The sequence below is a fragment of the Heterodontus francisci genome, chromosome 5 (assembly GCF_036365525.1).
Source record: "Heterodontus francisci isolate sHetFra1 chromosome 5, sHetFra1.hap1, whole genome shotgun sequence".
NCBI classification, from domain to species: Eukaryota; Metazoa; Chordata; class Chondrichthyes; order Heterodontiformes; family Heterodontidae; genus Heterodontus; species Heterodontus francisci.
In genome coordinates this window covers 36,103,866-36,128,143 of record NC_090375.1, presented here as the reverse complement: position 1 = coordinate 36,128,143, position 24,278 = coordinate 36,103,866, and the positions used below count along the sequence as shown (strand labels likewise).

Sequence of the window (24,278 nt, the reverse complement as noted above, 5' to 3'; positions counted from 1 at the left end):
CTTGCCCGCCAGTGTTTTTTCATGTCCCCTCTTCACTCTCCTAATTACTTTTTTAAGTACCCCCCTACACTTTTTATGGTCCTCTAGTGCCTCCGCTGTTTTCAGTGCTCTGAATCTGCCATAAGCCTCCTTTTTGTTTTCCCAATCCAATCCTCTATATCCCTTGACATCCAGGGTTCCCTGGACTTGTTGGTCCTACCCTTCACCTTAACGGGTACACGCTGGCTCTGAACCCTCACTATTTCCTCTTTGAATGACTCCCACTGGTCTGATGTAGACTTTCCTACAAGTAGCTGCTCCCAATCCACTTTGGCCAGATCATATTGAAATCGGCCTTCCCCCAATTCAGTACCTTTATTTCTGGTCCATCTTTGTCCTTTTCATAACTACCTTAAATCTTACAGAGTTATGGTCACTATCCCCAAAATATTCCCCCACTGACACTTCTACCACTTGTCCAGCTTCATTCCCTAGGATTAGGTCCAGTACTGCCCCTTCTCTTGTAGGACTCTCTACGTACTGGCTCAAACAGCTCTCCTGCATGCACTTTAGTAATTCTGCCCCCTATACGCCTTTTGCACTAAGACTATCCCAGTTGATATTGAGGAAGTTGAAATCCCCTACTATTATTACCCCATTATTTTTACACCTCTCTGAGATTTGCCTACATATCTGCTCCTCTGTCTCTGCCCGACTGTTTGGAGGCCTGTAGTACTCTCCCAGCCAAGTGATTACCCCCTTTTTGTTTTTAAGTTCTATCCATATGGCCTCATTTGAAGAACCTTCTAAGATATCATCCCTCCTTACTGCAGTAATTGACTCCTTGATCAACAGTGCAATGCCACCTCCTCTTTTACCCCCTCCCCGTGATGCCTGAAGATTCTATACCCTGGAATATTGAGCTGCCAGTCCTGCCCCTCTCTCAACCATGTTTCTGTGATAGCAATAATATCATATTCCCATGTGCTAATCATCGCTCTCAATTCATCTGCCTTGCTAGTAAGACTCCTTGCATTAAAATAGATGCCTTGCATTTTTCACTTGTGTCTTAACAGGTCTATATTTGCTCTGCCTTCCAGACTGACTCAGTTTCTCTTTTATATTTGACTGTGCATTACCCCTGACTGTATCTCCAGTCTGTATCCCATCCCCCTCCCAACAGCATTAGCAAACCTCCCAGCAAGGATGTTAGTCCCGTTCCGGTTCAGGTGTAACCCGTCCAACTTGTACAGGTCCCACCTTTGCCAGAAACAGACCCAGTGATCCAGGAAACTAAAGTCCTCCCTCCTGCACCATCTCTTCAGCCACGCATTCATCTGCTCTATCCTCCTATTCCTATACTCACTAGCATGTGGCACCGGGAATAATCTAGAGATTGCAACCTTTGAGGTCCTGCTTTTTAATCTGCTACCTAACTCCCTAAATTCTTGGTGCAGGACCTCATCCCTCTTTCTACCTATGTCGTTGGTACCAATGTGTATCACGACCTCTGACTATTCACCCTCCCTCTTCAGAATGTCCTGCAGGCGCTCTGTGACATCCTCGACCCTAGCACCAGGGAGGCAACATACCATCCTGGAGTCATGTTTGTGGCCACAGTAACGCCTATCAGTACCCCTTACAATAGAATCCCCTATCACTATAGGTATTCCACTCCTTTTCCTCCCCTCTTGTGCAGCTGAGCCACCCATGGTGCCACAGACTTGGCTCTTGCTGCATTCCTCTGAGAAGCTATCTCCCCCAACAGTATCCAAAGTGGAAAATCTGTTAGATAGGGTGATGGACCCAGGGGACTCTCGCACTACCTGCCTAGTTCTTCTACTCTGCCTGGCAGTCACCCATTCCCTTTCTGCCTGAGCAGTCTTTACCTGTGGTTTGACCACGTTCCTCTACGTGCTATCCATGATGATCTCAGCCTTGCGGATGCTCCACAGTGTGTCCAGCTACCGCTCCAGATCTGAAACGCGGATTTCGAGTAGCTGCAGCTGGAGACACTTCCTGCACACGTGTTCGCCCTGGACACTGGAAATGTCCCTGACTTCCCACATTGCACAGGAGGAGCACTCCACATTGCCAAGCTGCCCTGCCATGGCTTACCCTTAACTTATCCCTTTAAATTACCGAAAGATTAGATTATTTACACTAGCAACCTTGATTCCCTAAAAAAAACTACCTACTATATTTTTAAAAACTGTAGATCTTTCCTTTTATTTTTAGTTACTTACCCAGATATTTAGAGTTTTTCCTTAACAGCAGTTACTCACCAACCAATGCCTATTACAAACGTACATGCCCATCATCACCCGGGATTGGATCCCTCCCCTTCCTGACTTAGGGCTTGGACCTACCCGGTCCTGCAGCCTCTTCTTTGGCATTCCGTTATATTCCAGAAGGCCAGTTCATGACGGATATAACTGGAGCCAAACTTTATGCACTTTTATAAGCATTTATTTATACAGTTATAGAGTACAAGCAAGCACCTCCAAACCCAACAACTACAGTTTAAGTCAGCGTCTATTTATAAGGGAACAAGTGAATCCCCAGTTTATGCCCACCACCTGCCTACAATTAAACACAATTAATATACAATTAGCATTCTCCGCCGGACTGGAAGCCACACCTGCCAATCAGACTGACTTCTGAATGGGCAATGCTGTGGAGTTAAAACTTTCCCCATTAAAATTTCCCAGTTGTCCATGGAGTTCCTTGGCATATTCCCAAGGGATGTGGTCAGGGACTGTATAAATCCAAGTCTTTCTTTTATAATGCAGCTTCAAATCATGCTGACGCTATGCAATGACTGGTGACAATCAAAACTGAGTGTGACAGTCTTCAGGATGAGAGGGAAGGACATGTCACACCATTTGGTTTTATTGCATTCAGAAGTCAGATTAAGACCTGACGACTGAGTTATCCTGCCTCTTCTATTGTGGAATCACCTCGTAGATTAAATATTAAGCATTGCCTGTCTTCATTTTCCTTTAAATTTATTTCCCCTTGAGAAAGTTCACAAGGCAGAAACAGACAGAAATACTTATTTTGTTGGTTTGGAGTTCTGTAATGGGCAGAGTTTTACTGTGAAGTAACTCACTCATTTAAACCAGCATATTGTATGATAATTTTACCTAAACTCTTCATTCACTCCACAGAAAGCCTTGAGAGGTAAAGCAGTATAAAACTAGCTACCTTTCTACCAGAACCTCCATTTATGCACTTCAGAAAAATTCATAATAGTGCTCTGTCCTCTAAAGAATTATGTAATACGCTGTGAAAATGTTAGCACAGTATAACCTGGCCAGCACAAAGCAATCTGCTGCTCGGAAGCTGTCTTCACTAAAGCCATTTCTCCCTTTAATCTCTTACTCACATTGTTGACAGGGTGAAGGGGCCAACCGTTTCAGGAAAGTATATGTTGAAATGATCAGGAACACAGCATGAAGTTGGAAATACGGTGATACGGGGTTAAAAGTAAACATGTTCCCACAAAGAAACAGAGTGAGGCAGCCAAATCTAGAGCCCCATGGATATCAAGGAGCCGACCGGGTAAGATAAGGCAGAAAAGGAAAGCTTCTGTCTGACACCGAGAACTCAATGCTACAGAAAGCCGAGAGGAGTTTAGAAAGTGGAGGGGTGAAACCAAAAAGGAAATTAGGAAAGCAAAGCGAGGGTATGAAAGAATATTGGCAAGCAAAATAAAGGTGAACCCAAAGATGTTTTATCGATACATTAAGAGTAGGGCCATAAAAGTCAAAAACGTAACCTATGTGTAGGAGCAGAAGATATTGATATGGTTCTTAATGAAAACTTTGCATCTGTCTTCACAAAAGAGGGGGATGATGCAGTTATTGTAGTTAAGGAGGAAGAGTGTGAAGTATTGGATGTGATAAACATAGGCTGAGAGGATGTATTAATGGGATTAGCATCCTTGAAAGTTGATAAATCATCAGGGCCATATGAAATGTATCCTAGGCTGTTAAAAGAAGCAAGAGAGGAAAAAGCAGAGGGTCTGTTCAGCATTTTCCAGTCCTCACTGGTTACAGGTGTGGTGCTGGAGGATTGGAGAACTGCTAACATTGTATCTCTGTTTAAAAAGGGAGTGAAGGATAGACCGAATAATTACTGGCCAGTCAGTCTAACCTGTGGGCAAATTATTGGAATGTATTCTGAGAGACAGGATAAACTGTCACTTAGAAAGGCACAGGATAATCAAGGATAGTCAGCATGGATTTGTTAAGGGAAGATCTTGTTTGACCAATTTGATCAAATTCTTTGAAGAAATAATAAGGAAGATAGATGAGGGTAGTGTAGTAGATGTGGTCTACATGGATTTTAGCAAGGCTTTTGACAAGGTTCCACATGGCATACGAGTTAAAAAAATAAAATCCCATGGGATCCATGGAAATGCAGCAAGGTGGATACATAATTGGTTCAGTGGCAGGAAACAAAGAGTAATCGTTGATGGCTGTTTTAGCGACTGGAGGGCTGTTTCCAGCGGCATTCCGCAGGGCTCAGTACTAGGTACCCTGCTTTTTGTGGTGTATATTAACGAATTGGTCATGTATGTAGGGGGCATGATGAAGAAGTTTGCAGACAACACAAAGATTGGCCGTGTGGTACATTGCGAGGAGGAGAGCTGTAGGCTGCAGGAAGATATTGGTGGTCTGGTCAGTTGAGCAGAAAAGTGGCAAATTGAAATCAACTTGGAGAAGTGTGAGGTGATGAATTTGGGGAGGTCAAACAAGGCAAAGGAATCCATGATTAATGGGAAAATACTGAGAAGTGTAGAGGAAGTAAGGTACCTTGGAGTGAATGCCCACAGATCCCTGAAGGTAGCAGGACAGATCGATAAGGTGGTTAAGAAGACATATGGAATCCTTTCCTTTATTAGCCGAGGTATAGAATAAGAGCAGGGAGGTTATGCTGGAACTGTATAATTCATTGGTTAGGCCACAACTTGAGTACTGTGTGCAGTTCTGGTCACCTCATTACAGAAAGGATGTAATTGCACTAGAGAGAGTACAGAGGAGATTTACGAGGATGTTCCCAGGACTGGAAAAATGCAGCTATGAGGAAAGTTTGGATAAGCTGGGGTTGTTGTCCTTGGAACAGAGAAGGCTGAGGGGAGATCTGATTGAAATGTACAAGATTTTGCAGGGCCTGGATAGAGTGGAGATGAAGGGTCTATTCACCTTAGCAGAGAGGTCAGTGATGAGGGAGCATAGAATTAAACTGACTGGTAGAAAAATTAGAGGGGAGATGAGGAAAAACTTTTTCACCCAGAGGGTGGTGGAGGTCTGGAACTCACTGCCTGAAAGGATAGTTGAGGCAGAAACCCTCAACTCATTCAAAAGGTATCTGGATATGTACCTCAACTGCCGTAAGCTGCAGGGCTACGGACCAAATACTGGAAAGTGGGATTAGAATAGGTGGATCGTTTTTCGGCCGGCACAGTCACGATGGGCCAAGTGGCCTTTTTCTGTGCCTTAAACTTTCTATGATTCTATGATTTGTTAACCTTGTCCAATCAATGCTTCGCTAAGCTTGATATGGTGGGTCATAAGATAACTAATTAAAAAATACATTGCCAAAACTTCCCTCTGTCACTATATATTTTAATATTAATCAGCTCAATAGAAATAGACTTGAAACACTGAGGAAATCTTCACAACTGTTGTATTTCATTGGTGTTTTAACGCTTGGAGTGTGCGACAAGGTAATAAAATGTTGAAGGACTCAGATAATATTTTAGGCCGCACTTACACTACAAAAGGGTCACCAGTGTGATGTGGTTTCAGTTTTTATAGGCAATAAGCTTGTGGAGGCTCATTTAGGTAGCAAGGCATAGACTGCCTCTGAAGTGAAACTAAAATTCCCTTCCCTAGAGGAGTCTTAACATGTTTTACTCTGGATTCAATCATGCCCTGGCTCTAGATTCAGCCTACATTGACATTATAGTTGCTGCGTTGGTGCAAAGTGAAATCTCTCCACTGACCTTAGTTATATGCATAATACAGACTCGAATTTCAACTCACATACTCCTTGGAATCCAATATTTGTAAGACATAACCTTGTACTGTTGACAGGTGACTCCACTGTTTGGATAAAAGAATTATGAGAAATAATGAAAGAACACTCCAGAGCCACATTAAACACTAATGTCTTTACTAGGTTAGGTAGGAATACCCGTTAGCAATACAACAGATCCATTAGTCACAAATACCTTGCAAGACGTTATACATACGTTCACCCAGTGAGCGGTCACCTCCCATTGATCACATTCTTCAGCAACTGACCAAGTTGGTCGACTGCAGTGCTGAATCACTCTTTACAATGATCATTATACCTTCCTTTCCAAGGTGGGCAGGCTATCCCATTGACAGGGTCATAATGTCCCTTCAAAATCCACCGTAAGCTACAATTGTCCAATGGGGCATCTAATCCTTTGTTCAAACCATGGAGTTAAGCCCTATTCCGACATTGTCCATCTCTTTTCAACTTCTTTCAGTAATTTTCCATCACTTTCTGTGCTACAAATGTCTTTGGATCATTATCAGTGCACACAACAGCAGTTTCTTTTCCTAGTCACACACTCCAGGATCACCAAGATAATTAAAAAACCAGAGTCCCTCAAATCACAGACTCCTTGCAGATTGTTGGTCGGTGAATTATGTTTATCTGTGGAAAAGCAGCCTACAACTTTTAGTAGGTGTCTTTACTTTGAAATGCCTTTTAACCTTGCAAAGCAAGCTGGTAAGGTTTGGTCAGTTTCTGCTCATCTGCCTACAGCAAACAGCATTCTGTATTTCATTTAAATTATCGATACCCCTGGGTTGGATAACCTCACAAATTTCACCCACAAGTTTTGATTAAACTAATATTACTGTTTCTTGCATATTTCACCACCTGAATTGCCCTATTTTAAAAAAAAACGACACATTATTGTCACCACCATTTAAAATAAGAAGCCTCCTCATTTTCAATTGCATGTTTTTGTGGAGGTGAAGCAATGGAGAGAAGGTCCAATGCCTTCCTTTGTGATAGTATTAGTGAGGACTTCTCAACAATACAGAACATCCTGGAGCATGAGGTAGCTTCAGAATTTCTCCAAACAACCCACAGAACACAAAGGCCTTAGGACATAAAAGTACGTGGGTGTATTGAGGAATGATCCTCTGGGCTGGTCAACCTGGTGACTGGGCATGTGTAGAAGAGTCTGCATCTCCTTCCTAAATTTTCTGCTGTTTCTCCTCCATCAGATAAATAATAAAGGAAAGAATCACCATGGGGAAAAACAATTTGTAACCTTCACCTTCACTTTAGAGGGAATTCCATCTTGAGGTATACTTTCAAATGATCCCAGGAGCATCCAAAATAAAGAGCAAAAGAAAACTTACAAAAGACCAATCCAAAGTAAAGTTATGAGGATCTATCTAACGGCATGATGGAACACAATTTAACTTTAAAATATCAACACTAGCCTTCCTCAACTACTTGTTATTATTAGTGGAAGTAAATTGAGCAGAACCTGGGTGGAAATGACTGAATTTAGAACCTATGGCACCAACCCCCTTTTAAACCCATCATTTGCTCAGGTGGATTCCCTTCACACCTTCCCTTGCTGCCAGCTAAATTTATTATAGATCTTAATATCCTTTCTCATTACTAAATTCCCAGATTTCAGAACTGTGCACAATCTTTTTCTGCACTAAGAAAGAATGTTCATTATTGTTGGTCACAGACTGTTTAATTCAAGAACTACTTGAGAATTCTCATCACTTCTCTTATAGAATTCCCACTATTGCAATGAATTTTCAATGGGCACGCATACATTGCATGTAAATAAAATGAAAGGTCATAACTCTGCTTCTCTCTCCACAGATGCTACCTGACCTGCTGAGTATTTCCAGCACTTTCGGTTTTTATTTCAGTAATGTCTAATATTGCGTAGGGTGTAAGGCCAGTGTTTTACCTGATTCTGTGGGTTTCTCACCCAGCAGGTTTAATTTTCAGGTCCCGCTGGGGGGTGGGGGGTGAACAGAGGCAGGCAGATAATAAAAATGCTGGCACTAGTCTCAATCCCACGCGATCCATAATTTGAATGATGAAGGAGCTTATGAGAGCTCGTCTATAAGAGATGGTGTGATTTTCACAGGGGCCTTAGGCTGCAAGGGGTGTCTGGGGCAGACCAGCTGAATTTTTTTTTTATTCATTCATGGGATGTGGGCGTCGCTGGCCAGGCCAGCATTTATTATCCATCCCTAATTACCCTTGAGAAGGTGGTGGTGACTTGTGCCTTGTAGATGGTGGACAGGCTTTGGGGTGTCAGGAGGTGAGTTACTCGCCGCAGGATTCCTAGCCTCTGACCTGCTCTTGTAGCCATGGTATTTATATGGCTAATCCTGTTCAGTTTCTGGTCAATGGTAGCCCCGAGGATAGTGGGGGATTCAGTGATGGTAATGCTATTGAATGTCAAGGGGAGATGGTTAGATTCTCCCTTGTTGGAAATGGTCATTGCCTGGCACTTGTGTGGCGCGAATGTTGCTTGCCACTTATCAGCCCAAGCCTGGATATTGTCCAGGTCTTGCTGCATTTCTACATGGACTGCTTCAATATCTGAGGAGTCGTGAATGGTGCTGAACATTGTGTAATCATCAGCGATCATCCCCACTTCTGACCTTATGATAAAAGGAAAGTCATTGATGAAGCAGCTGAAGATGGTTGGGCCTAGGACACTACCCTGAGGAACTCCTGCAGTGATATCCTGGAGCTCAGATGATTGACCACCAACAAACACAACCATCTTCCTTTGCATTAGGTATGACTCCAACCAGCGGAGAGTTTTCCCCCTGATTCCCATTGACTCCAGTTTTGCTAGGGCTCCTTGATGCCATACTCGGTCAAATGCTGCCTTGATGTCAAGGGCAGTCACTCTCACCTCACCTCCTGAGTTCAGCTCTTTTGTCCACGTTTGAACCAAGGCTGTAATGAGGTCAGGAGCTGAGTGGCCCTGGCGGAACCCAAACTGAGTGTCACTAAGCAGGTTATTGCTATGCAAATGCTGCTTGATAGCACTGTTAATGACACCTTCCATCACTTTACTGATGATTGAGAGTAGGCTGATGGGGCGGTAATTGGCCGGGTTGGACTTGTCCTGCTTTTTGTGTACAGGACAAACCTGGCAATTTTCCAAATTGCTGGGTAGATGCCAGTGTTGTAGCTGTACTGGAATAGCTTGACGAGGGGCGCGGCATGTTCTGGAGCAACAGTTCTTCAGTACTATTGCCGGAATATTGTCAGTGCCCATAGCTTTTGCAGTATCCAGTGCCTTCAGTCATTTCTTGATATCACGTGGAGTGAATCGAATTGGCTGAAGTCTGGCATCTGTGATGCAGGGGACTTCAGGAGGAGGCCAAGATGGATCATCAACTCGGCACTTCTGGCTGAATATTGTTGCAAATGCTTCAGCCTTATCTTTCGTACTGATGTGCTGGGCTCCCCATCATTGAGGATGGGGATATTTGTGGAGCCACCTCCTCCAGTTTAATTGTCCACCACCATTCACGGCTGGATGTGGCAGGACTGCAGAGCTTAGATCAGATCAGTTGGTTATGGGATCACTTAGCTCTATCTATTGCATGCTGCTTACGCAGTCTGGCATGCAAGTAGTCCTCTGTTGTAGCTTCATTGTTTTGAGGTATGCCTGGTGCTGCTTCTGGCTTGCCCTCCTGCACTTTTCATTGAACCAGGGTTGGTCTCCTGGCTTGTTGGTAATGGTAGAGTGGGGGATATGCCAGGCCATGAGGTTATAGGTTGTGGTTGAGTACAATTCTGCTGCCGCTGATGGCCCACTGCGCCTCATAGATGCCCAGTTTTGCATTGCTAGATCTGTTCAAAATCTATCCCATTTAGCACGGTGATGCACAACACGATGGATGGTATCCTCAATGTAAAGGCAGGACTTTGTCTCCATAAGGACTGTGCAGTGGTCACTCCTACCAGTACTGTCATGAACAGATGCATCTGCGGCAGGCAGATTGATGAGGACGAGCACAAGTTTGTTTTTCCCTCTTGTTGGTTCCCTCACCACCTACCGCAGACCTAGTCTAGCAGCTATGTCCTTTAGGACTCGGCCAGCTCGGTCAGTAGTGGTGCTACCGAGCCACTCTTGGTGATGGACATTGAAGTCCACCACCCAGAGTACATTCTGCGCCCATGCCACCCTCAGTCCTTCTTCCAAGTGTTGTTCAACATGGTGGAGTACTGAGTCATCAGCTGAGGGAGGGCGATAGGTGGTAATCAGCAGGGGGTTTCCTTGCCCATGTTTGATCTGATGCCATGAGATTTCATGGAGTCCGGAGTCGATGTTGAGGACTCCAAGGGCAGCTTCCTCCCAACTGTGCCACCACCTCTGCTGGTCATTTCCAGTGCCTAGGTCGATGCCGGGTGGTCTGTCTGGTTTCATTCCTTTTTATTGACTTTTTAGCGGTTAGATACAACTGAGTGGCTTGCTAGGCCATTTCAGAGGACATGTAAGAGTCAACCACATTGCTGTGGGTCTGGAGTCACATGTAGGCCAGACCAGGTAAGGACAGCAGATTTCCTTCCCTAAAGGACATGAGTGAACCAGATGGGTTTTCACAACAATTGACAATGGTTTCATGGCCATAATTAGACTTGCTTTTAATTCCAGATTTATTAATTGAATTCAAATTCCACCTTCTGCTGTGGTGGGATTCGAACCCATGTCCTCAGAGCAATACCCTGGGTTGCTGGGCTACTAGTTCAGTGACAATACCACTACGCCACTGCCTCCCCACAGTGGGGAGCCAGTAATGACCTCCCCAGGGAATTAGCTGGGCCCCATGAAAGGGTGAACAGTGCAGAGGGGGACTCAGCCATTGGGAGTCAAGTGCCTTTAATGCAGCACAGGTGGTGGGGAGAATGGGTAGTAAGCACCTTGGGCAGTGCTGGGGACATCACCCTACTGGAATCGCAGGGACCTAAGAGCAGGGTGAAAGGCTGCCAAGTGCAATTGGGGGGCCACCTGAGCACAAGGAAGGCAGCAGCTGGCAATGGGGGCATGGCTCTCAGATTTTGGGCCCAGTGGTACAGAGGAGAACACCCTCCACAGGATGGGTGGAACCCCAGGCATCTGGGCAGCAGAGGAGAGGGATAAGGGGCAGGAAAGACACAAAGGCCATACCCTCAGCATGTGATCTACCGCCAAAGATGGAGCTCCTGGAGATGACCGAGAACCAGTGCCGCAGGGGACTGCGACTCTCCAGGCAGATGGTCATTGTCATTTGTGCCCTTGCCACTGAAGACCTCTCACCTCACAGCACTGCTCACCATGCTGTGCCAGTAGCCATCAAAGTCACTGTGGCCTTGAATTCCTTTGCCTCTGGCTCCTTCCAACGATATTTGTGACATCTCGCAAATGCCAGCACACCACTGCATCTCACAGGTCACTGATGCCCTATTTGCCAGGCCTGAACAGTGCATACAATTCACGACAGATGGGGCCTCACAGGCACAGAGGACAATGGGTTTCACCACCATTGCTGGATTCCCCCAGGTGAAGGGGGTCATCGATGACACCCATGTGGCCATCAAGGCACCGAGTGACCACCCACTTAGCTTTATCAACAGGAAGGGCTTCCACTCACTCAATGTTCAGCTGATCTGTGAGCAAGACCTTCCTCCATGTGTGCGCTTGCTTCTCTGGAAGCTGCCATGACTCCTTCATCCTCCGCCAGTCCAGGCTGCCACAGCTCTTTACACTCCAACACCCAAACTCCGTGGATGGATTCTAGGGGACATGCAAAATCCCTTGAAGAGATAGCTACTCACCCCTCTTCAATAGCCCCAGACAAGGGCACAGAGGCTATACAACCAAAGCCATCTGCTCACTAAAACCACCACTTAGCAGGCCATTGGGCTTCTGAAGATGAGATTCTTGATGCAGAACACCGAGGTACTCCAGCTCCACAGGTCGGTGGATGGGCACACTGCAGTGTGCGATGGTCTCATCCAGATGCCATGAATGCCAGGTATCATCTTATTCAGGAACAATTCAACTGCACCCTCTGATGCAGGAACTCACTCTGAGGTACCTTTGCTAACAGTTCCATTGAGGTCAAAGCCTGAAACATGTAAACTCTTAGCGCCAATGAAGGATGCACATCTGCCCGGAGGTTTTACCGTCACCGTTGGGGAACCCTTGATCTCCATCACCACGCCTTGCCTCTTCTTGTCCCACCATTAATAAAAGGAGTCATTATTTATATAGTGCTATTACAACTGAGGCAGGAGGAGTGCACTGTTTATTCAGTCCCACTTCTCCACAGGACACAACATATTCTTGGTGAAAACAGTCAATCAGATACACTATTTTTCCCCAGAATAGAACACACTAACCAGATATCTTTACTGAACAAAAAAAATGACTTGCAGGTTGATAGGTAAATTGGCCATTATAAATTGTCCCTAGTATAGGTAGGTGGTAGGGAAATATAGGGACAGGTGGGGATGTGGTAGGAATATGGAATTAGTGTAGGATTATTAGAAATGGGCGGTTAATGGTCGGCACAGACTCGGTGGGCCGAAGGGCCTGTTTCAGTGCTGTATCTCTCAACTAAACTAAACTAAACTAAAACAACTCTTAACTAGTAACGTTAAACAATATCACGGAGATCAAATTTTTACAAATCCAACATTAAATTTTAAAAGTCCCCTTTTTACCTTAACCAAATGTTAAAGTCCCTTTTTACCTTAGTCCCTTCACACACACACACACACACACACACACACACACACACACACACACACACACACACACACACACACACACACACACACACACACACACACACACACACACACACACACACACACACACACATACATATGCACCAGTTAACCAAAAGAATTTTTTACAAAAAGGATTTTTAGCTCAGAGCTTTTTACAGGCAAAAAAACACGCCTGGGCAGATCACTTGCCCACCTCTGGAAAAATAGCAGATGAAACACGCTGCACCAAACTGGCACACAGTCCAACCACCAGGCACACGCAGACAGGTCACTTCCAGAACAGTTCTCCTCAGCCAGCACTGAAAATAATTTAGCAGGCCTTTCTCAAATGCAGGAAATAAGATGAATCGACGCAGTGAACTTCACAAAATCTTTTGGGGAATTGCTGGAACGCAAGCTGGGTAGTAGTCTTATTTTCTTCCTTGGAATTCTCTCCTTCTCCTGCAGCTGACTTGACTTTTAACTCCTTCTAGAAGGTAACACACACACGCACTGACTAACAACCAAAAAAGCTTGGTGAGTTTTTTTTCTGCCCATCCCAGGTGTGCTCTGCCTGCTACTGGTCTTGTCCAATCAAAGCAGTGCTTATCACTTTTCTGCCCCTGCCAGGGTTTCTGCTCTAGGCCTAACCAAAGCCATGTGACAAACAGCAACACTGATTAAAAAATGGATCCGCCATTTATTTAGCTTAATTATAAAATCCTTTAAAAATATATTTTTAACAAAACAGAACCAGTTTCATAACAGTGCTCATAAAGGAAAACAGTGCAGAGTTACAGGAAGAAGGCACCCTAGTAATCCACTCAGTGCTCTGCACAATGCAGTGGCCTCTGGGCTTTGTCCCTTATGGCCTCGGAGGTGCTGGAGGCAGCCTGCTCACTTGTCTCAGCTCGTAGTTCAGATGCACATTGTGGTTGTACTCATCATGGAGGTGTTTGTGTGGACAGTTCCAGAGGCTGCTGCACCTGAATCATTGCAGGGGCAGCCTCCATCACTGGGCCCTGCTGTATAGATTCTCCCTCTGTCAAAGGGGACAAGGAGCCCGAAGACAATGATGGCGCCCCATGAAGGCTGGCCCTCCCAACCTCCTTGGTGACATCCTTAGCCCTTGGCTGGCGCTCCAGATGGCTGGAAGGAAGCACAAGCTGGGGCACAACTGGAATCCTCTCCAAACATCTCTGCACTGCCAGATCCACTGACTGGTCTGGGCTACACAGTGCGACATGCATCCTATGTACGTCAGTGCAAAGTTCCTGCATGCACTCCAAGTATTGTTGCATATGGCTCTCCATGAGGTTGGTCACTGTCTCACTGGAAGAGCTCATGTGCTCTAAGCCCTGAGCCATGTTGGTGCACATGAGGAAGTTGTACTAAAGGAAGTGGTCCTGGAAATAGTTGAAGCATTGTGGTCATCTTCTAAAATTCTATAGACTCTGGAGCAGTTTCTACAGATTGGAGGGTGGCAAATGTAACCCCACTATTTAAAAAAGGAGGAAGAGAAAAAACAGGGAACTACAGACCAGTGAGCCCTATATCAGTCGTGGGGAAAATGCTAGAATCTATTATAAAGGATGTGACAGCAGAACACCTGGAAAGCATAAACAGATTTGTCAAAGTCAGCATGAGTTTACAAAAGGGAAATCATGCTTAACAAATCTACTGGAGTTTTTTGAGGATGTAACTTGCAGAATAGATAAGGGAGAACCAGTGGATGTGGTGTATTTGGATTTTCAGAAAGCTTTTGATAAGGTCCCACATAAGAGGTTAGTGTGCAAGATTAAAGCACATGGGATTGGGGGTAATATACTGGCATGGATTGAGAATTGCTTGACAGACAGGAAACAAAGAGTAGGAATAAATGGGTCTTTTTCCGGGTGGCAGGCAGTGAATAGTGGGGTACCACAGGGATCAGTGCTTGGGCCTCAGCTATTCACAATATATATTAATGACTTAGGTGAGGGAACTAAGCATAACATTTTCAAGTTTGCAGACGACACAAAGCTGGGGCGGTAAGTGAGCTGTGAGGAAGATGCAAAGAGGCTCCAAAGTTGTTTGGACAAGTTGGGTGAGTGGGCAAATGCATGGCAGATGCAGTATAATGTGGATAAATGTGAAGTTATCCACTTTGGTTGTATTATCTGAATGGTGATAGATTGGGAAAGGGGGAGGTGCAACGAGACCTGAGTGTCCTTGTAGACCAGTCGCTGAAAGCAAGCATTCAGGTGCAGCAAGCAATTAGGAAGGCGAATGGTATGTTGGCCTGCATTGCAAGAGGATTTGATTACAGAAACAAGGATGGCTTACTGCAGTTATACAGGTCCTTGGTGAGACCACATCTGGAATATTGTGTGCAGTTTTGGTCTCCTTATCTGAGGAAGGATGTTCTTTCCATGGAGGGAGTGCAAAGAAGATTTACTGGGCTGATTCCTGGGATGGCAATATTGACGAATGAAGAGAGACTGGGTCGACTAGGCCTATATTCACTAGAGTTTAGAAGAATGAGAGGGGATCTCATAGAAACCTATAAAATTCTAACAGGACTAGACAGGCTGGATGCAGGGAGGATGTTCCCGATGGCTGGGGAGTCCAGAACCAGGGGTCACTGTCTCTGAATACAGGGGAGTATGCCATTTAGAACCGAGATGAGAAGAAATTTCTTCACTCAGAGGGTGGTGAACATGTGAAATTTTCTACTGCAGAAGGCAGTGTAGGCCAAATCATTAAATATATTCAAGGAGATAGATATATTTCTTAATGCCAAAGGGATCAAGGGACATGGGGTAAAAGCAGGAACAGGGTCCTGAATTAGACTATCAGCCATGATCTTTTTTGAATGGCGCAGCAGGCCCGAAGGGCTGAATGGCCTACTCTTGCTCCTATTTTCTATGTTTCTATGTTTCTACGAGCTGGATGGACTCCATTCTCAGCCATGACCCTGCACTGCCTCAGGGAGCTCTGACATGTGGGAATACATTTGTTGCCTCTGGTCTGGGTAGAACCTCCTTTCCTGTGACTCCTGAGGCTCTGCATCTGTGCCGAGCTCAACAGGGCTGCATCTGTCCTCCTGCCTCTGCCTCTTGAACCTCCTCCTCCACATTAATACTGTGCTCCTTACCTAGTGCCACCCCATCTAAACGTGTGTGAGAACCCACCGAGGTGAGTGTATCTGTGCTGGTGGACAGAGCACTTGCAATGTGTGACAGTGCTTCTTCGGAGCTTTGCTGTACCTCCTGGCCCAGTGATGGTGAGGGAGAAGGTCTCCTTGCATCGACATTTGCGCCTGTGGGAGACACAAGAGATCTCGAGAGCAAGCCTTGGAGAGCAGAAGCCTTGGCAATGCTGAGGCTTCCCAATACAACTCAGTGTTCAGCATGCTGTCAGACAGGGTGAAGTGCAATGCACCCCCTTAATGACGCATTGCTCTCTCTAATCACCATCTCCACCATCTCAACATGGCCGACTTCCTCATCGTCTGCAATCCTGGCTATTTGCATCGCTCCCTCCTCCATGGGTATGATGACTTGAAGGTAGGGGCCACCTCTCCCGTTTGTCCCTCTCTCAGGCATTATGTACCCGTTTCTCTTGCAAGGACAAAAGAGAGCAAGATAAGGCTCTGCTGTCCTCTATGGTCAATGCCAGCTGCTCATATTCATTAGAAGGCAGGTCCTCAGCAACACTATGGCTCTAAGCCATTCTGAAGGGTCATTAAATGCCCTGGGCACGCACCCTTCTCATGTTCAGGAGCAACATGTACCCTGAAGCGCCTTTGCTGATGTATCTGCTGGAGGCTGAATACTGAGAGACCCGTCCTGAGGGTTGAGGGTGGCACTCACTTTGTCAGAGTTTATCAGGTCATTAAACATCTCCCTACACTGGATCCAACTTCTTTGGAACACACTGATTCCACTGACTGTGGCAGCGATGTCCATCCATGCCTGCTTTGTCTGGGTGGGTGGCCTCCTCCTGCCAATGTCTGGGAAGTGGACCTCCCCCTTTCCCTAACAGCATCCAGCATCTGAAAATCAAGGGGCTGCCCTGCCCGGGTTCCAAGGCCATGTTTTTATTTATTTATTTAGAGATACAGCACTGAAACAGGCCCTTCGGCCCACCAAGTCTGTGCCAACCAACAACCGCCCATTTATACTAACCCTACAGTAATCCCATATTCCCTACCACCTACCTACACTAGGGATAATTTACAATAGCCAATTTACCTATCAAGCTGCAAGTCTTTGGCTGTGGGAGGACACTGGAGCACCCGGTGAAAACCCACACGGTCACAGGGAGAACATGCAAACTCCGCACAGGCAGTACCAAGAATCGAACCCGGGTCCCTGGAGCTGTGAGGCTGCGGTGCTAACCACTGCGCCACTGTGCCGCTGAGACATTACGGAATTCAAGTCTTGTGTGATCTTCTAGTCTGCAGTAACAGCAGTGAAATGCCAACCATAGTAATAGCTGCCATGGTCAGTTTAAATCGAGCCCAGACTTGAATTGCCCCTCCTTTATGGTAAAACAACTTTCTATTTAAAGAAGTTTTTCCTAACCTGTCTCCCCACTCTTAGTGACAAATTTAAATGTTTGGCTCCTCATTCAGTGACATCCCCGCCAAAAGAATTAGCCTTTTCCCCATTCGTCCTATCAGAACTCATCATAATGTTTCTTATAAATGTACAGCAGGAAATCAGGCCATTCGGCCCATCTGGTCTATGCTGGTATTTATGCTCCATATGAGCCTCCTTCTACCCTACTCCATCTAACCCTATCAGCTTATCCTTCTGGTCCTTTCTCCCTCCTGTACTTACCTAGCTTCCCCTTAAAAGTATCTAAGCTATTCATCTCAACCGCTCCACATGGTAGCAAATTCCACATTCTAATCACTTAGCGGCTAAAAAAAATTAAAGACCTTTTAAAGCATCTCTATGCATAGAAGCAAATTAAATCTTTAAATAAAATAGCCATGCTTAGCTCTGTTAACATAACCATATTTTGAACCAGAATAACAAAACGCTAGAATTCTCAAAGCCCCTTAAACTGAATCATCGAATGGGATTTTTACATTAGCCAATGTCTCTGTGCTCAGTGAGATCTGTCTTGGAAATGAGAACGAATTGAATGAATGGAAAATATGTCTATAGCTCTCTGTATTTATCCCAGCGTGAAAAGTCCCCGGATGCAGAACTGTCACTCCATCATCTCAAAGATAAAGTAGAGCATCTTGAGCAGAGAGCTTCTTCCTGAGCGAATCTTTATCCAATTAATGCTTTGGTGAGACAAAATCATAATAGCCTTGTGAATTGCTGCTCATCAACTTCTGGCTCCACTTCAGTCCTACACTCCTAAACTTGGATCCCCTGGGAAAGAGGGGGCTTTGGGCAAGTCAGAGGATATTCTTGTGGTTCGGCTGCTGAGCCTGGCCAAGTTGGTCATCTACAGGACGAGGTTGGACATGGCCCAAGGGAGTGGTCACTCCAGCTGCCTGCCGCTCTTCCACAGTCTTTTCCACACCCAGGTGGCCCTGGAGAAGGAGCATGTTGTGTTTATCGGTATGCTTGAGTTCTTCTGCAACTGGTAGGCACAGTAGGTTGGCATTGTAGGCACTGCTGACATTACAATTATCTAATTTTTAAAGATTCCTTTGTTTTATGGTTTAGTTTTATGTGAGTTGTGTCCCTTTAAGAAGGTGTCACTCTTTTTCGATTTTCATTTGGTGACACTGGGACAACCCAGCGTCTCATAATAGTTTAATTAAGAAAAGTCATACTGACTAAATGTAGATCAAAGCATCTTCCTCTGAGCTCGGCACACCCATCACAGCAGCTGCAATGTATTTTGTAACCAACAAGGCAAGGCACCTACCACTAGTCAGTTGAAAAGCTCACATTTTAGTTGATATAAAGATACAAAAGGAATTAAAATATAACAGTCTACTCTTATAATGTGCAGCAGGACAGAATGGCACTTCCCTTACAAACTAATATCAAAAAGATACTTCTAGCAAGAAAGGGAAAAAAAATAATGTTCTCTCCTGGTCCTGTACATTCCTATGTTCTTGTGAGTATTATGCTGTCTTTAAAGTGCCAGGTATGGTCCAAATTAACTGAACTCTGAGCAATACAAATGTTCTGCCATCAAATCAGTGTAATACCTACCTCTCCCAGTCATGTGTTTTCACTATTATCTTTACTAGTGTCAGCAAAGAATAAGCGGGTACAACAATAATAACAACTTGCCTTTATATACTGTCTTTAATGTAGTGAAACTGCTCAATGTGCTTCACAAGGAGAGTAATCAAACAAAGAGATGGATACCAAGCCAAAGAAGAAGACTTTAGGATGGGTGATCAAATATTTGGTCCAAAGAGTAGGTTTTAAGAAGGTGGACAGGTGGAGAGGTTTCGGGAGGAAATTTCAGAGCTTAGGACTGAGACAGCTGAAGGTATGGCTGTCAGTGGTGGGGAAAAGGAAGTCAGGGATACACAAGAGGACAGAATTAGAGGAATGCAGAGCTCTCAGAAGGTTGTAGGGCTGGAGGAGGTAACAGAGATAGGGAGGAATGAAGGCATGTAGAGGTTTGAACAGAAAAATATGAATTTTGAATGTAAGGGCTCAAAGTAATGACTGTGAAACAGTTAACGTTCACCATCATTACTCCTCTGAACCTGTCAACAACCTCTGGTATCCGAACATGCGCAGTTAATCATGGAAATCCAGATGTTGCCGTAGATCTTGATGGATTGGGCCCATTGTAGGTCAGCAAGCACAGGGAGTATGGGCAAATGGGTCTTTGTGTTTAATCTTAAGTTATACCTTAAGGAGCCACTACCCGCTCTTGTAGTCTTCAGTAAATGGGGCATGTCAGTATGGTGATATTCACACACCCTGGTCTTTATAAAGGGGCATATAAAAGATCTTTTTGTAACTTGTTCATGAGACGTGGGCATTGATGGCAAGGCCAGTACTTATTGCTCATCCATAATTGCCCTTGAAAAGGTTGATCTGAGAAATGTGTTTAATTAAAAACCTAAATATGATCTTTTTACCTGCAAAGCTATAAAAGCCTCATTCTCCGCAGCGACAGCATGGCTCATTTTAACCCCACCCCCACCCTACACAAGGCAGGTGGGTAAGGAGGTGGGTGGGTGGGGGGTTAAAAATAAAAAATACGGGACATCCTAGCCCAACCTGCTCCAATCTGGCCACTTCTGATTTGAAACCAGGCGGCTCGGGGTGGGCAGAGGTGACCAATCTGCACTCAGGTGGGCGGGTCGGTCAGTAAGGTATTTGAAGCAGGCTGTGTGCCTCCATCTTAACTAATGTTTTATTTTTAATTTCCACAAGCCATGATACGCAGGCCTAGAGAAACACTGCAGGTTTAAGGAGGCAGGAAGGGCAGGATCCATGAAGTAAATGCTTTTGTTTCACTGTTCGTGTGCCAGGATGAGCAGGAGTGCTTTCCCTACCCCTCCCACCCCGGCCCAGGAAGCTTACTATTAAAACACCCCATGATCAGCTGACACCCATTGTTGTGTCATTGTCTTTAAGAGTGATGTCCCTTTAAGATCTTAGTATGTTAATCAGAGAAGCACCAAGATGTAGTCATGTGACTACTTGCCAGATTCACTCTGTAACTGCAACTCCAAGCGTTAAGTTCTGTTAATGGTTAGCTCTATACTGTATATGTTAGTTAGCTGTTTGATAGACCTGTTTGAGATCTTAAATCAACTGAACTCCACGCATCTCACTTATGTTGCATCAGCCAACATAAAAAGCTTCTTATTACATGGTAGTAGCTGTGGTGAGAAGAAAAGAATCCCAAGATAGAAGAACACAGGAAAACAGCTTTAAAAGCTACCTACAGCTTAAAAAGAGAAAGTTTAAAAGAAATACTGGCCCAAACAGTGTAAAGGAGAAAAAAAAACTCACCCCAAGCTGAAGAAGACAGAGCGCTGAACAACAGGTTGCAAATCAATCACTGTGATTGGGTGAGTCAGTCTGTTGTTGGTACAGGAATCCCCATTTACAAAAAGCTTTGAGGTGCTTGCAAAGTTGCTTTTTTTTAAAGGCTCAGTGAAAGAAAAAAAACAGAGGAAACCCAATCCCAATCTCAGGCTGACTGATTGTCTTCGAAGGCTCCCCCCCACCGCACCCACCCCCCCCCCCCCCCCCCACCCCCACCACCACCCCGACTTAATTGGTTTGCGCATTACAGGAGGCGTTCGACAGCTGAAAGTGTGGGAATCCTCTATTGACGCAGCTCGCAGCTAAATTTATAAAAAGAAACCATTAAATCAGACCAGCATTCATTCAGCCTGAGTTTTTAAAAAATCATAAAACCACTCAACTTTGAAGAATTACCTATTGATCTGCCGCATTAGCAGACAGACTAGAGGCTGGAAGCTAGACAAACAGACAAGCACTACTAAACACCTGCTGCTGTCAACAGAAACTGAATGCAGAGAGGGAGAAACCTCAGAAAAAACAGCAACAGCTGAGATGCAAATTCTCCAAGCAAGTGTTGTCAAACCACCAAGACAATATTTGGACTTTTGAGCCTCTGTATTTGTAAAGTTCATAACTCTATCCATGTGTAAATAATTTTGATGTTATCTAATTTTGTATATTTTGCTTTTAGCATATGGAACCTATCTCTGTAAAGAAGGGGGATGTTGTGAGATTGCCTTTAAGAGTGATGTCTCTTTAAAATCTTAATATTCTAATAAGCTAAGCACCAAGACATAGTCATGTGACTACTTGCCAGATTCGCTCTGTAACTGTCACACCAACAGGCAAGTTCTGTTAACAGTTAGCTCTCTGCTGTGTATATTAGTTAGCTGTTTAATAAACTTGTTTGGGATCTTCAATTAACTGAACTTCATGCACCTCAGTTATGTTGCATCAGACAACATAAAAAGCTTCTCATTACACCCATTACCCCATCCCTACCCTCACCATGATGTCCGAATCCTCCTCTGCCCACAATGTCAGACTTAGCTGCTGTCTTTCCCTGGCCACTTTCCAGCCTGACAAATGGTCAGCCTATCAAATACCATATTTAAATTTTCTGTAATCTGTCTTGTGCCTTCAGAGCAGAGACTGACACATTTTTGGACTGTGTGCTCCTCTTTAAATGAGATTTATTTGGGACCCTCAGCAACTGTTAATTAAAGACGACTGTACAAGCCCTCTGGACATAAGCAGGTTCGCTGTAGAGCAAGTGTCTCATCCAGTAACAGAAGTGACAGTTCTAATCTTTTCTGTTGTTATGGTAACTAACAAAATGATACTTAGTTCCTTGGGCAGCACTGCTTTTAAATTTAATAGGCAAGTCATACAAAATTAACTGAGAATTGTTCCAAATTCTCAAAGTTCCTCTATCAATGCAAATCACAGAGAACAAGAACTAATTTGCAGACATTTCTTACACTTACTTTGATATCATTAACTGTTATGTGCTTTCTAAGGGGTAAGACTTCAGTGTTTCGGAATAGAGCATTTTTCTGTGTTATACATTCCATACTGGTATAAGCACTTCCAGGTCAGTCTTTGGACTAAATCTTCTGTTGCACTGCCTTGAGTAATGTGCCTTAACCTCGACTCGGTGCACCAGTGTGTTTTCTACATTGCCTATTCTGCGACCTTGCATGGCAAAATAATTAAGTTTATATAAAGTGATGCTAAATTATAGTATAATATAGAATCAGAGCCAGGTTCAGACTTTCCATGTAGGATCCTTACAGTCAGTAGAGAAGGAAAGCTGAAAATTATTCCAGTGGAGTATCCATCTGAAATTACTCTAATATTTTAGGGAAGATGTCAACCGTGGGTTAAACTTGGCTTAACTACAGGTTAGCATCTCGGAAAATATTGCCAAGAGCAACAGTTCAAAAGCACGGATTAGTCATTTATCCACTACTATCCCATATTGCAACAGAATCTGAGCTGCATTTCAAACTGAATTCCAGAGGTGTAAAGGTAAAATTAGAACTGCTGTATCTTCCAGTCCCTCTAGCTCACTGAGGATCATTCGGAGTCAGACACGGTCACTGTGAAAAACCTCCCTTGAACACTTTAACTTTGACTTGTAATTTGAGGAAGGCTCAATACCATAATTGCATGCCTGACCAAATCATCTCCTAGAAATTGTTTAACTTTAATAGTGGAAAAAATTGAAGAGTTTCTTGAAGTGACAGGCAAGCAAAACAACAAACTTTAACTTTTCCAGTGATACATTAAAGAAAAACTGTTTGAACAGATGGAAGTTAATTTTAATTAATGTTTTATAGGATTCTATTTTAAAATGTAGAGTCCAATGGGCTCAAGCAACATGGACAAGTGATGCTTTCTCTTTACTATGCAGCCAACACCAATAGACTGATTACCCAACCTATACCACTGATACGGTGGAAAGGGGGGGCGATTCAGATCATCGCTCAAAGCAATGAAAACCAGAGAAGATAAATGTAAAATCCCCCCCTTTTATTAGAAAGGAAATCTGCTGTCCTTACCTGGTCTGTCCTACATGTGATTCCAGCCCCACAGTATTGTGGTTGACTCTTAACTGCCCTAGCAAGCTACTCAGTTTTCAAGGACAATTAGGGATGGGCAACAAATGCTGGCCTTGCCAGTGATGCCCACATCCTATGAAAGAATAAAAAAAGCCCACCATCAATATAAAATAAAAATATAAAATTAAAGGTACAATTCTAAAGAGGTGCAGGAGCAGAGGGACCTGGGTGTTGTTACAACGGAGGTGCCATTCCTCCACAGGTCATAGCATATTGACAGTGTGTATGTGCATAAGTCATTGAAGGTGGCAGTATCCTGGGCTTTATTAATAGGGGCATAGAGTACAAGAGCAAGGAGGTTATGTTGAACTTGTATAAGACACTAGTTTGGCCTCAGATGCAGTATTGCGTCCAGTTCTGGGCGTTGCACTTTAGGAAGGAAGTGAAGACGTTAGAGAGGGTGCAGAAAAGATTCGCAAGAATGGTTCCAGGGATGAGGAACTTCAGTTATGAAGATAGATTGGAGAAATTGGGACTATTTTCCTTGGAGAATGGAAGGCTTAAAGGAGATTTGATTGGGGTATTCCAAATCATGAGAGGTCTGTTTTCCCACCTACCGGAAATTAGCCACTTTATTAACCCCCAGAGCAAAACACACCAAACCAGATATCTTTAAGCACAACAAATTAATTATTTATTAATAAACTAAATATTACACAATACTGAGATAAATCTAGAACCAAACAGATTTTATAACTTCTTGTTCCTCCTAACCCTCATGCACACACACATACATTCAAAAAACAATGGTTAACAAGTTCTAAAATGAGTCGAATGGTCAAATGTCACTCAAAGTCTCCAGGTGAGTTTGATGAACAGTCTGCAATGGATAGGCATTCACGGTAGTTCAGCTGCAGTAGGTGTCACACAGATCTTTCAACAAGGAGTATAACAACAGGTC

At 44.2% G+C, this 24,278-nt stretch overlaps 1 long non-coding RNA gene across 2 annotated transcripts in view; it reads left to right on the top strand.

Annotated features, from left to right (window-relative positions):
* LOC137369812 (uncharacterized) overlaps nt 1-24,278 on the top strand; it is a 119,644-nt gene that overhangs the window by 21,379 nt on the left and 73,987 nt on the right. Inside the window, exon 3 of one of the 2 annotated variants that reach the window (XR_010975017.1) lies at nt 21,256-21,590. The exons of the other annotated variant lie outside the window; for it this stretch is intronic. This is a non-coding gene — a long non-coding RNA (uncharacterized lncRNA). Of the gene's footprint in view, nt 1-21,255; nt 21,591-24,278 lie in introns of those variants that run through there. 2 annotated transcript variants of the gene reach the window in all.